At 40.3% G+C, this 14,621-nt stretch overlaps 1 long non-coding RNA gene across 1 annotated transcript; it reads left to right on the forward strand.

Moving 5' to 3' along the window:
• Positions 1–321: 321 nt before the first annotated feature.
• LOC115403721 (uncharacterized) lies at positions 322–14,149 on the forward strand. The gene is made up of 3 exons (XR_003933233.1): positions 322–332; positions 3,381–3,386; positions 14,022–14,149. It is a non-coding gene; the product is annotated as an uncharacterized LOC115403721 (long non-coding RNA).
• Positions 14,150–14,621: the final 472 nt, after the last annotated feature.

Genomic DNA, 14,621 nt, shown 5'->3' on the forward strand with positions numbered 1-14,621 from the left:
TCTCATTCTCAAGGTCGACCTGTAAGAGTGGGCACCAGCAGACACAACGTTACAGACATTCAAGTCCTCAAATGATCTAAAACAAATTACGGAAAACAATTAACATAAAACAATAAAATTGGTGCAGTTATTAAGAGAAAGGAGAGATGCAGTTAGACTCCAGTGTGCAGTGATGTGTGAGGGTTTTTTTTTTATTGTATGCGTGTGTCAGAGAGAGAGAGCGAGAGAGATCTGATTGGTATTATGAAACCTATCTGGCAATATAAATCCCTTACCTCCCTACTACTCCTTGTGCCATAGTTTGTACTTAATGGCTTTCGGTGGCATTTGGTGTTGATTTAATGTAACAGTTCCTCAAATGACAAATTTTTCTTTCATCTGTTGTTGATGTTTTGAAGCCGTTCATTTAAAGAATGAGTGAAGGTAATGGACGGCATATGTTTGCAATAACGTAGCCTTTAGAATGACCCCTTCATTATGGACTGAGTCAAGAACCGACAAAGATTAATGACAGACATTATAGACGAGGAATCTGGATGTTAATTTGCTGACCAACATTGTGCCCTATAGCTCAGCTCATCCATTATAGTTAGAGAGATGTTCACACCACCAAATCTAATTGTGATAAACAACCAGTCATTGAACCTGGTGTGTTGTCATTACCGCTGCTCCACAATGTCCGTGAGAACAGACTAAATCATACAAATTATGGAGACTGGAGGGAAAGTCCAATACATTTGACACATTAGGATGATAAGAAGATACTTGTATATATGTTTACATGTAGCTGATATAATAACTCCATTGAAAGGCAGTGTACTTGGAGAGGAAGCTCATTGTAGCCACTGTCAGGAGTATGATTTTATGGAGGGCAGTGAATGCATCACAGAGCTGTTTTACATTTTACAACCTCCATTACAAGCGGCAACTTCGCTTATCCTCTTGCCCTTTGCCTCTGATATGGTCTATCAGTCATGAGGAAGTCCTGGAAACTAGAGGAAGCCAGCCTCCGTGAATGAGCACAGTTTGATATTTTATTCTATATTGAGCTGAAATGTAAAAAACAAATAACTAAAAAGTTGCAGGTATGCCTGAAATGGTGGTACAGACCACAGGTTACAGCTAAAAGGACTCCACTGTGCTGTGTATTTCAGTCAGAGGCGATTGCTGCCTGAATGATAAAAACCGTCCTCATATCTCAGCAGGAGACGTCCAACCGGCTCCGCATTGATGTGCAGCAATGCAGATGAAACAATTACCGGCAGTGGGCTCTGAGTGGCAATCCATCGCTATATTTTTTCAATAAAACATTTCACTGGGGCGCGCCATCCCTCAAATCACCCTACCTGTCTGTTTGCAATGTGAAAGTAGAAGTCAGGCATTGTGACACGGTGTGCAAGTTGAATGTGTCAACAGTCGACGCCCAGAGGTCCCTATTATGAGAATATGCGAGTCCCTCAGTGACCACTCAGTCCGAGTACGTCAGCCTGCATGTGGCTGTTGGTTGATCTCAAAGTGTCACATTAAGGTCGAATATTTGATTCTCACTGCTACAATGCCAGAAACAACTCAACTTTTACTGAAGTAAAGGAAGCTATACTAATGAGGCTTTCCAAATACTGTGTAACAGTAATATTCAAATATTCACAATAGTTGGCAAAGTCTTCTGCAAGAATCCAGCAAGAAATGAATGCAGGGCACAGAACTTGTAAGATTTAATTTCAATCAATTAATCAATCAAAAAACTTTATTGATAAACACTTTTTTTTTGAAAAAGTATCATTTCAGATCTTACAGTCTCTTCTAATGCTACCAAACAGAAGAAACTATAAAGTATTGCAGAGATTTACCTCATGATTAAAGCATGTTGGCTTGTTTACATGATGGTTTTAGGAAAACAGAATGAGCAAATGAAATACATTTTGTTTCTATGAACCGTTCCTCATTTTATTTATATAAAATACAAACACTAATTCATTTATTTTCTTTAACTTGCATCTTAAATCAAGCCACCGACATCCAGAACAGATAATTCCTCCCACATGAAACACAGTGCTGGGTTGAGAGACATATGGACAGAAACAAAAAGCTCACAGACAAACTCCCAATGAAACATGTCTTCTGTCAAACTGAAGAAAGTGCAAAGGGCTTAATCAGACAGATTAAAATCGCAGAAAGACGCAGCCGCGAGAGTGTTGTCCATTGAGAGAGAAATATGATAAACATCAGCTAATATCCCAGCACAAAGATAATGCAGTGCAGTTCACTGTAATTGATTTTTAACTGTGATGTAATCTGCTGGGACCGGCCTCTGTTTCTCACTATTCATACGATTTCACAAGGCACACAAGAAAAACTATAAAAACAACCATTTTTCAATTGTTGTTTGTATAGTGTTGTATGAAAGTGTGTTGTACAGACGAGTGGAAAAAAGTGAAAATATTGATCCTACTACAACTACAACTTCAAATATGTATACTTACTATTCCAGACAGATGTGGCGCTTGAGCATCACCATACGCCTTGGTCCAACTTTATAGTCTGACAATGGATACACAGCAGTTAGAGCTTTCTGCTCCACAAAAACGACTAGCTCTGTGCTCTCCAGCTCAAATCCTCGAAAGTGTTCGTCATACCAGGAAATAAAAATTTTGCCCACAAAATGGACGTTGTGTCTGAGAATTACTATCTGCAGAATTTCAACAAAGTCTGGGAGTCTGGCTGTAGAGCCACAGGCCAGAACCATGCCTTTTGAGTACGTGGTTCCATAAAGTGTGGCAGTGCTGGAAAGATGTACACTGGTTTGCCCCGGAGACACTCGTCTTATTCCCTCTTGTACATTTGCATGCAAAACATCTACTGGCACGTGGAATACTCTGGCAGTACTTACAGTGGGAGCTGTTGTAGTTGCATGCAAATGATGAGCAATCATCAACTGATGTTTGGTTGCAAGAGAAAGGGTTATGTTTCTGAAATTCTCAGGTATGCCTCACAATTTTCTTGAAATAACGATGCTTTTCCTCAAATCGCATTGTCCAAAATCCAGTGAGTGGTCCAAACGCCTTCATGAGGGCTGGATAGGGCTCCAGGAAAATGGTGTTTGGGAATCAACTTCACCTGAGGAAACACTGCAAGTAATCTGAGTCGCTGCTCAGAAATCTTTGTGTCGAGATATGAGAGACTTGCTTCAGTTTGGGTTACAGCTACCACAAGTTCAACTATGTCTTTCAGGCACATAATGATACTCCATGTCGGGTCATTTAATGGTATCTTCTGTCATATGAGTAGTGGTAGCAGCCTGATGAGGGTCCAGTTTTCATGGGCATTTCCTCCAATACTTCTTTGAGTGGAGAATGTGATAAAGTCTTTTCACCCCAAAGCAATGGGTTTGTGCAGAGTTTTCCTTTATGGTCTGAATATGCACAGAATAATCCTCCTTTGTACGGATGGGAAAAGCACCTGATCTCACTTCCTTTTCTTGAAATTCAGAAAGCTCTCCTGGACAGAAGCTACAGATGTATGGCACTGAGAAGCTTTCGACAAAGCCAGCTAATGCATGTGCGCCAAGATTGTCAGCAATAACAGAAAAAACAGTTCCTTTGACTGTTCTCTCAAGGTTGGGAATCAATATACCATCTTGTTCCAGTGATGTCCGAGTGGCTTGAGAACCTCAGAGTAGCCAAACCTTTTAATATCATCCGCTTTGCACAAAAGTGCAAGATAGACTGAGGTGAGTGTGGATCGAAAACAAGATGGGACATCTGCCAATATCCAGGATATAGAGGTTATCTTGTGCTTTTTTCGAGATGTTGGATTACACACCTCAAAATCATCTGAATACAGGATGGAATATAGAGATTCTACGCTCCTCTGAATAAAAATCACTCTGTTTAGAGATGGCACCATCATGGAATGATCTGTACTGTGTAGGAAAACTTGCACATCCATCTTCAGCGAGGAACTTTTCCCTGATATCATTATTGCTTAAGATTTGTTTCAAGGATTGTAGAATTGGAACATAATTGAAAGCTCCTGTTTCCATGCGGATCAAGAATATAGTCAACTGGTTCCATGACGTTAAACCTTCGAGTGAAATACTGCCTTCTCTTAAAAGCTGATGACAGAGGACCGAACTTATCGAAAGCCATCCTCATAGGGCTGGTGTTGCTTAATTTGTCAACCAAAGATGTGAAGATGGCATTATCAACAGTAAAACCATTCTTCTTTAAAGGGCAACCCTGGTTTTTTGACACCTAGACCTTATTTACAGGTCTGTGCATGCTCATATACTCACTCAGACAAACATCATGCAGCTCGGAGTCCTTCAGAAGTTATTTAGATCCAACCGATTTAGCCGCACTTAGCGGGGGCCACGGCAATGGAGCTTTAGCGCGGGATATAATCTCTGCAAAATCGCTCATTTCGGCAATATTTTTTTCATCCATCGCCAGTATTATAAAGTCAGCTCATCTACCGTCTTCAGGCGGGTCAGCTGACCCAGAGCTGACCTGGTAAACAAACTTTCGATGACGTCATAGCCATGCGACACAAAGGTACAGCTGATTTCATCCATGCTGTTTCACACTCGGCTGCAAACATGGTCTGGCAGTGCGTATTCCCACTTTGTCTGAATAAAATGACAAGTTCTTCAAAGTTTAGCTTCCACAGGCTTCCTTTGGACTATCCGGGAATTGTTAATGTGCAATATTGATGTCTGATGTTTACACACCTTCACATGTTTATAGTTTTTTTTATTAATCTTGGAGCCAAACAATGTTTGGAGAGTTGCCAGCAATGCCAATTGCATAATAAAATGCATTCTTTGTAATTTCTGTGAGTTATTATTAACATTTTTCTGTAAGCACACAGTTTTTTTCTTATTTGGGAGTCATCCCGTCCCTAAAATACTTTCTAAAACAAACCACAATTACAAATTCTGAGAGATATGAAAAGATTTATTAAAAAAGAAAACAAAGTATTAAAATAAAATGAGTGACAACTGTACATTTGGGCTATAAGCAACATAAGAACCCTTTCATCCTTCAAAGAGGGAATTTTTTTTTTTTTTTTTTTTTTTTTTTACAGCCACTCAAGGTAACAAAAATAAAATGAAAAAAAGAGACAAACTATGTACAAACTGTCGTGGAATTTTATTTAAAAAAGTATCCTAGGCCAGTCACGGTGCAAAAAACCCCACAAACATATATTCCAGAAAAAACGTAAAATCTTCAAGTATATCCACTCTTGGTTCTTGAAGTCTTCCATCGTAGTTCTCCTCGAAAAATCAGGCAGAGTCAGAGTCAGAATGCAAAAAGGAGGACTTTATTCCCAAAAGAACCTCCTGGCAGCCAGGTCGACCAAAGAACTGACGCGCCGATCGCTCTCCGCTCCATCTATTTATACTATTTCTTGGGAGTTTGTTGCTTCTCAATTGATTCTTCGTCAAGACACAATTGTTCAAAACCATTCGTTGAGTCTTAGTTGAGTCTTCGTCAAGACACAATTGCTCCCCCCTCCCTACAAAGGTCAATGTCCGTGACCCCTTGGGAGGCCCTCTCTGCCTCAATCAAGTCTCCGTCAAGTCTCCATCAAGTCTTCCCAAATGCCAGGTGTTGTGCAACAAATCATAGTGTCACATTTCTTATCCAATGAGCCTCATTTGCACCAGAGGGAGACAGAGAGACAATTGACCTGTCGTCTTAACTTTAGAAAAAAACAAACTGTCCAACTGCCAAGAGGCTGCCGTAAAAATGAAAAATGACAGGCTGGCGAACAGAAAAAGGATACATGTCTTTTCTACACCTGTGTCTACTAGCATACTATAACTAACAGAGACATGCATTACATGAACAATAGTAAATAACATAATATAATAAGCATGATGTAAAGAATATTATAAAATTATTCTACAAAACACAATTATCTGTATTCAACCATCACTAAGGTGATTTGGATGTGTATGAATGTGCAAAATGTCAAATGTAAAAACAATAATTAAAGAAAAACCTGAGACAGATGTAATAAAACTGCATCTGTGCCTACAACAAAAAATGTAATCGCTACAGTATAATACAGTACACACACCTGTCAGTCTCACAGCTTTGTTGCTACGGGACATTCACTGGCCAGAGACCAAGGCAGCCAGTCTGTCTCTTGTAGCATTTCCAGATCTCTCATTATGTGCCAGTTGCTCACGCGGAGGTTGGGGGATCAGAATATCCTGCAACACATCTGCATCTGGTTCCAGCATGTCTCCATTTTCAATACACACATTGTGCAAAAACGCACATGATGCAATCACCAAGGGAGCAAATGTGGGCCGGACTTCCAGTGCCTTGAATAGTGTGGATCTCCATCTCGTCTTCATCATGCCAAATGCTCGTTCTATGATGCTGCGTACTTTGGAATGGTGGAAGTCTTGGATCTGTCCATTAACGGGCTCTCTGTACGGTGTGATGAGTGCGATTGGTTGGTCCAGACAGGGATAGCCGCCATCACCCAGGAGGATGTAGCCTGCAGGAGGGTAGTGTTGTGTTCTGAAAAAGCTGCTGTTTTTCAGGACCCGTGTGTCGTGTACCGAACCAGGATATCCAACAAAGATATCAAGGAATTTACTGGATGAATCACAGATTGCTTGCATGTTTATTGAGAAAAATCCCTTGTAGTTTAAACAGTCAATTTTGTGATGATGAGGGGGTTTAATCTGGACGTGGCAGCCATCAATAGCACCCACAACAGTGTTGAATACTGGGCTCCCTGCTAGCTTGCCAAATCCCTGTCCAACTGCTGGGAGATCTTCTGGTTTAGGGAAAAATATGGCACCCTGCAGGTTGTGCAAAATTTGCTGTGCGACCCTGTGGACTGTGCGGTGGACCGTTGTGTTTGGCACACTGAACACAGCAGACACAACCCGGTAGGATAGGCCGTGAGCCAGCCAATACGTGTAGATCAGCACCTCCAGCTGATTACCCCAGCCATGGTCCTGGTCCCTCTGCAGTAACCTCTGCAGGCCCTGCATGGCTTTTCGGCTGAGACGAAAGTCCTGCTTGAGCTCAGATTCAACATTGAACCACAGACGCAGTTCGGGCACGTTGATGTTGAGCCGGCGGTAAGAAGCAGGACGATCACTCTAGAATAAGGAAATGAAACACAATCATTAATTTATGCCGTCTGAATTGTGAGCATTTATATTCCGTTTACAATGCATGTGTAAACATAACAGTATCTCATCCTTTTATACCAGCTCACAAGTGATCACACCATCAACACACAGATAAATGAAATATCAGTGCAGCTGGAAACGGCATCGTGAGCGCTTTCTGAAACAATTCCAGCTTCAGTTTAATACGTCACGGGCGACTACTGATGACATATGATGATCTCGGAGGGTTGCCCCATTTCTTGGGGGCGGATTCAGTCACTTCCCCTAGACACTCCATTTCAGGGGGTAGGGCGAGGGGAAAGGTTAAGGGCTAGGGCGAGAGGTCGGGATGGAAAATAAAATTGGAATTGGGCCATACAGTCAACGGTCTCGTTACTTTTGAGGTGATGGCCAGCATGTTCAAAGTACTGTCTCTCTGTTGGAAAGTCTTGTGTCTTACACAACAGGCATGTAAAAGACATGATAACCTCGGGTCTCGGTGTCTGACTTTCCACATGGTATCGAGATAGATGCATATGCATACTGTTCCAGGTTTTGAAGATGCATGGACATTCCAGGTAGATACAGGGTAATGACTGACTGCAATGATGCAGTCTATAATTTTTCAAGAGATCACTTCTTGTTGGCAGAACCTCACTGCATCTTTTACAAGTCCAGCTCATTGTAAGCTGCAACATAATGTTTGGAATCAAAAGGTCACAAAAGACATGAATTACAACACAATGGATTCATCATCATAATCATCCTCTTCTCAGATAATTCTCAACTCTTGTAGGTCTAAAACGCCTGCCAAAAATAATTGTAAGGGTGATTTTGGCTGAATACTCTGGCTGAACAATTTTATACTCATGCACACATTAATGTATGTACTTGTGTTTGTATTCTCACATCGATTTCAACATGTGTGTGTATCAATCTCAACCTCCTCTTACCTGGGTACCTGTGTTGTTTGAATAGTCCAGATCTTTAGTATCTAAAAGACAAAGCATATATGTCAGAATATGAATTTAGTGGAAAATACATGTTACACTTAGTATATAGCACAGCATTAAATTGCATCGAATTAGAAAAAATCAAACTCGCATACAATTTAAAAAAATTGAGTCACATCAAGCTGAAAAATGTACATTTCACGCGACCTCACGGGTTGCTATGCTGCGACATTTAAATCAGCGTTGACTTTACCTTCTTGACTGGGCGTGCTTTGCACAGAGGTCTGCTGTGCCCTCATTCCTGGTCCTCGACAGCCGCAGCCCTGCATTTTTTCCATTTTCCCTGCTTCAACACAGCTGATTGCAATGTGGCTCGTTATGGCTTTCTACTGGACTTTACCATGAATCTTCATGAGATTCAGGTGTGTTGAAGCAGAGAGAACGGAAAACATGCAGGGCTGCGGCCCTCGAGGACCAGGAATGCCCACCCCTGCCTCAGAGGAATATACATGACACTGTGGCGGACTTTTACTGTAGAGATTAGCCTAACTGTGGGACGCACGGGTACACCTGTGCTTTCTAAAATCTGCTTTTTCCTTTTAAACATCTATTGTCTCTTCATCTCAAGGTGGTGAAATGTATTTTTTAAATAATCATTACACAATTGGTGCCACAAATGAACATCAAACAACCTTCTTATTGTACGATTTGGCCCAACAAACAATATGAAGAACAAACTCAAAGCTTGAAAATCACATACAGTTCAGTTGAGCAAAAATCTTTCAAGTACAAAAGTGTGAAACTGTTTCACTGAAGTGGCAAAAACACATATGTGGTGAGCTGGATTTTCAAATTTTAGCTTTCAAGTATTGTCGTCATGTGGAACAAAGAAAGTAGAACAACAGAGAACAATGCCAGTAACTCTCAAATGTAATTATTTCTTCAGAGGACTCAGAAGAATGCAGAAGGAATAAACTTCACCACTTGTGTATATGTGCCGAGCCTCTCTGCCAGAGTCATTACATTGTTGATGAGATTCTTCACAGTGGTTTTTATTGTAGTATTGACTGGACTGTACCAGTAAATTATTAGTTAAACTGAGCCACAAGAATGACCACGTGCACACACACACACACACACACACACACACACACACACACACAGAGTTAATCCAACTACAATTTGCTGGTTTCAAATATGTAAACGGCTACAGTAAACTCTGTGTGAGCATCTTTTAAATGTTGCCTCACATGCCTTCACCTGGAATTATAGTCTGGTTAAAATCAATTATTTTGACCATTCGTCGATATTAAATCCATAATTTATTGCTCTGTATCTTCACCTTGCCTGCTGTCCAGGGATGCACCCTGGCCATTACAGACTGGTAGTATATTTTCTAATTTTCACTGTGATAAATGTGACATTAACCTGAAATTGTGAAACTCCAACAGCTATGGCGAAAGGTCTGCGATAGCAGCGATGCAATGAAGATTTGTTACACTGTCAAGGAGAGGGGATGGCTGCAGCTTCCCTGTAGTGGACGGCTATTAAAAGTGGGCAGAAGGATCCTTGATGCATCCCTTCTGCTGAAATACAGTTTAATTTTCAATCCTTCGCACCAACCGCTACCAGTGCACCACCCACTTGTATTATATGGGACATAAAACAGAGACATCCTCTGTCCTGAATCTGGGAGGCAGAAGTTTAACAAAGCAGGAGCCACTTGAATAGATAGTAAAGCAAACATTTGTAGAGGATTACTGAGTTCATTTCAGCTTTGCTGTTTTCCTATTAATGCAGTAATTGTACATGTAGAAATCAAACATGAAACACTTGTTTTTCCACTCTAACTGAAGCTAGAGGCTGACATTTTCATCCAGGTCAGTTACACATATTCATTAGTTTGGCACACTCGGCCGACATTCTCTGTGGTCGCACTGTAACAGAGGACTGTAAATCACTTTATGCTGTTTCCCAGTGGAGCATTACAGTCAATGGGAGTAGTTTGATGCTCAGTCACTTTTACAGGAAGCAGGACGTGGTGGATCAGGTAAGACGGAGAGAGACGACTTGAAAGATGACCTACCTCAGTAAACTCCAGCAGTCTCTGAGCTGCTGCTGACAGTAAAACTTCTGTTGTGCTCTGTGGAAACTGTTGAAGTCAGGGAACCTCTTCATGTTCATGGATGAGAGCGATCCAGCTGCAGAGCTGCGAATAACAGATTGTTTGCTTTGATAAACATTGTCTTCATGGAGGCACGATTTCACCTTACCAGTATCTACTGGGAGATTAAAAAAAAAAAAAAAAGACAATGACTGGACTGCGGTGAAACTCAGTGTGTAGATTAAAAACTACTTACACTGGGAAACTTGTCCTGGATTGATGTTCCTAAAAACTGTTAGCACAAGCACTTTCCCAGGTAGCTGGTTTAAACTGTTATCTCACTCAAAAACAGATGATTACATTTTCAACAATTAGCTGAAACGTTTCTAGTGCTTTTTTTTTATGTGTTGCTTTTGTCCACATTGTTTTGTCCTTATTGTTTGAAGATACTGTATGTCAATACCGCCAAAATTAAATTAAACATTTAATATTAAAAAGAGAAAATATGGTTGACCTGTGTCTCTGCTTCATGAGCTAGTTTAAGTAGTCTTACCTGCATTTTAGCACAATTTCATAATACCAACAACTCTGCAGATAGAAAGTATGTTAAAATTTTGATGTTTTTCTGCTCACTCTGACCACACCTTAAAAAACTCAATACAACTTTCCGCTACTAATGAGGTAAACAAATTCCAGCATTTCTTATTGCTGTCCTTGTCTTATTCAGTATTCGTTGTTTATAATCACAAAAACTTTAATTTCGATGAAAAGCAGAAACGATTTTTCAAATTAAACAGTACAACGGAGCACTCATTTGATTTCTCACGATGAATTTAGAGTAAATGCGTTCAGTCTAAATGTTAAGACGTATGAACAAAGCCGAAGCATCACAGATGTGCTTCCTGTCCAGTTAAAAGCCCTGCCGACCTGCTGACCTGCCAGGACCTGCAGCAGGTGGTGAGTTTGGCAGAGTGTATCATAAACAGATGACTACCTCCACCAGAGCTAGTGATCTGTAGAGTGTCTCTGCGAAAGGAGGAAAGAAATTCACCCTGGACATCATCGGTTCTGTTTGCTGCCCTGCAGAGGAACATCCAGTTTCTACACACCTTCTCAAAATGAACAAATAAATAAATAAATAAAAATGAAAAGTAACTTGTAACAAAATGCTGAATTGTCATTAGGGGTTAACTGCAAGTTTCACAGGTTGATCAATATACTTCAACTAAATTTTTAAAATACATTTGAAACTTCCATACAGTTATTTACACAACGCATTGATGTTCCGACCTACTGACATGCTAAATTTTAAGCTCAGTATTCCAAAATGAGCCAAGTAGTTTGTTGAATAGGACTCTTTAAGGTTTGCAAGTAAATGTGGAAACATTTAGCTGCATTTTAGGTGTCTGTTAACAGAAAAACGGTGCTTGGAGCCACTGAAAATGAAAGCTTTTGAAAACCTCCTAACTCCATCTCTGTGTAAATGGGGTAAAACGTTTTGAAAGTGTACACCGTGGCTGTACTAATGAGTTTTCAAATCTTTTTCAAAATGTTGCCATATAAGAATGAAACTTTTCTAAAATGAAATTACAAAAGCAAGATTTTTTTTTACTTTAAATGCTCTGAAAAATGGGCCTTTAGTTGCAGACAAGTTCATCTCCGTTCATTTTTCTAGCTGTTCATTATTCAGTTCAGGCGTGTGACTGATGTGTCGAATATAACACAGATGATTCCAGAGAATATTTGTCTCCATCTTGCTGTGGAGACAAGTGAGGACACAAAGTGTTTGTTTTCTTCTTTGTATAGTGTGATATGATAAATGCTTCAATGCTATACAAACCCTTGAAGCAATTTCTGATTGCACAGTTGGACAGCCTTTCATCAGATATGTCTCTTTCCCCTTGAGACCAGAAGATAGGAGGCATCGCATCATCATCTGCAGATGAGCCTAAGGAATAAGATGCATATAAATTGTACATATATAATGAATAAAACATCATGTATTACTCTCATATAGTCTACACGGTCCAGAGAGATATACTTGAAGGGAATTGGTGCGTCTAATTTATACATAGGTGTGAGTGGGAGCGTTTGTGACACTCTTCGTGTTTATCCTGTGATGGACTGGCAACCTGTCCAGAATTCACCATTCAGTTATTGAGATCATCTCCAATCCTTTGCCAATCAAGAGGTTGAATATAATGTATACAAGATCAATGTATTATTTCCACATTTTTTTCTTCAATTATATCTCAATTTTATTTAGGCACAATTAACATTACAGCAATATAAACAGAAAAGTCCTGAATAGAAAAAGGTAATCAATGTTAACTTTTTTCAGTTAGTCTTTCAAACGAAAGAATCCTTTTGTATATCACCACAGCAGTGAACAATCAGAAATTTAAGACAGAAAAAGACTTGAACACAACATAAGAGGATCTTGAATTTGTTTGAGTTGATATTAATCTCCTTATTTGCTCCTGACCTGAGGCTGGTGCAGCAGCATGGTGGCTCATCAAAGGAAGCCGCAGGGACACCATGCCTCTGAGTTTTGGGAAGATTAAAATAAACATAATACCGTGTTGTGGATAACATCAGAATTTTATACTAATAAGCTATATTAAGGTGAAAGCAGAAACCAGCAAAAGTGGCCATTAGAATAAACACTGTGATGCATTTCAAGCCTCACCTGGACTCCTCAGTTTGTCTACCAACTGCAAACTGAGATAGAGGATGCCACCGTCTTCCTGTTCAAATGCATCTGCGCCCTGGACAGACTTTGACTCCTCCAGTGGTTTCACACCATCAGGTCAGCTTTGCTGGGTGAAAAGCTGGACGGCCCACCTTGCGTCCTGGATTGTTGACTTCCTGACTGGCAGAGCGCAGTAGTATATACACCTGCAGGACTGTGTGTCAGGAAGATTGGTCAGCCACACCTGGGCCCCTCCCTTTCTCTTCACCCTCTACCCTCTGGAATTCAGCCACTGCACTGACACCTCTCATCTTCAGACAATTTTGTCAGTTGGTGCGAGCAGAACAATCTGCAGCTCAGTGTGACAAAGACCAAAGAGCTGGTGGAACAGGGTGTCTGTTTCCCCTGTCTTCATGCAGGGGTGTGAAAGACTGCAAATGTTTGGAGGTGTTCCAGATACATTCATCTGCTTCTTCTTCTGCTCCTCATGTCTAGCCAGTGATGTAGTATTAAAGCAATCAATTTCTCAGAATTTTTTTTTGTCAATGTACTGTTCTGTGTACTTCAGCAGGGCCAAGCCTTTTCTGTCCTGTACAATTTTAACCTTAAGCTCAACTGTGCTCCACTTGGTGTTTGGTATCTTTCAAGACACAAGACAGTTTTTCATTTATGTGCATCATACTTATAACCAGAAGTGTGCAAAAGCATGAATTCATCTCTGTGGGACATGGCAGCGCAAAAAAACAGTGACAAATGATCACAAAATCATTTCCACTATGACGAGAAACCTCTTCACAACACCCAACGCTCTCCAGTAGGAAGGCATATCAATATCCAAGACGAGCATGAAGAGAAGCCTGCATGGAGGTAAATACTGAGGGTTAACTGCAAGGTACAAGCTGCTCATCTGAAACAAGAATAGAAATGCTTTTTAGATTTTACCGGGAAAAAAAAGTTTGAAGAAAACATTCTTTGGACAGATGAAACCAAGCTCAACCTCTACCAGAATAATGGCCAGAAAAAATGATTGCGAAGGTCTCAAATGGTTCATGATTCAAAACATCGCTGAACATGGCAGAGACTGCATGATGACTTGAGTGTGCATGGCTGTCAGTGGTACTGAGTCACAAGAGTTTATTGATGATGTGACACAGGGCAGAAGCAGCTGGATGAATTCTGAGGTGCTCAGAAACAGACTGTCTGCTCGAATCCAGCCAAACACAGATATTGATTGGACAGCATGTGATAATATGAATGGAAAATGACCCAATATATACAGCCAAAGCAACCCAGGAGTTTATTAAGTAAAAGAATTGGAATATTCTTGAATGACCAAGTCACCCACCTGATCTCAATACAGTTGTGTCATGCATTTCACTTGCTCAAGGTTAAAATTTGGCCAGGGGTCCAAGACTTGAGGTAGCCATTGCCACCAAAAGGTTTTAAACTGTAAGAAATGAACATTTTATTTTTTAGTTATTTTCAGGACTGTATTTATTTTGACCAATTACCTTTGAGCCCCTTGAAGTCTGCACTTTAACTGCATCTGAATTTTTTTCATATAAAATTCTTTCTGGTAATGAACAGAACTAGCAGGGAAAAAAAAACTGTGTCCAACCGGAAATAAGTAATTTTGGATTGTGCAACTTCTTGTATAGTTTTGTAAATACATTTTAACTGTCAGAAGCTTTATTAATGAAAGTGAACTCTAGGTATGTAAGTGAAGGAATG

Source organism: Salarias fasciatus, chromosome 16 (genome assembly GCF_902148845.1).
Source record: "Salarias fasciatus chromosome 16, fSalaFa1.1, whole genome shotgun sequence".
Lineage (NCBI taxonomy): Eukaryota > Metazoa > Chordata > Actinopteri > Blenniiformes > Blenniidae > Salarias > Salarias fasciatus.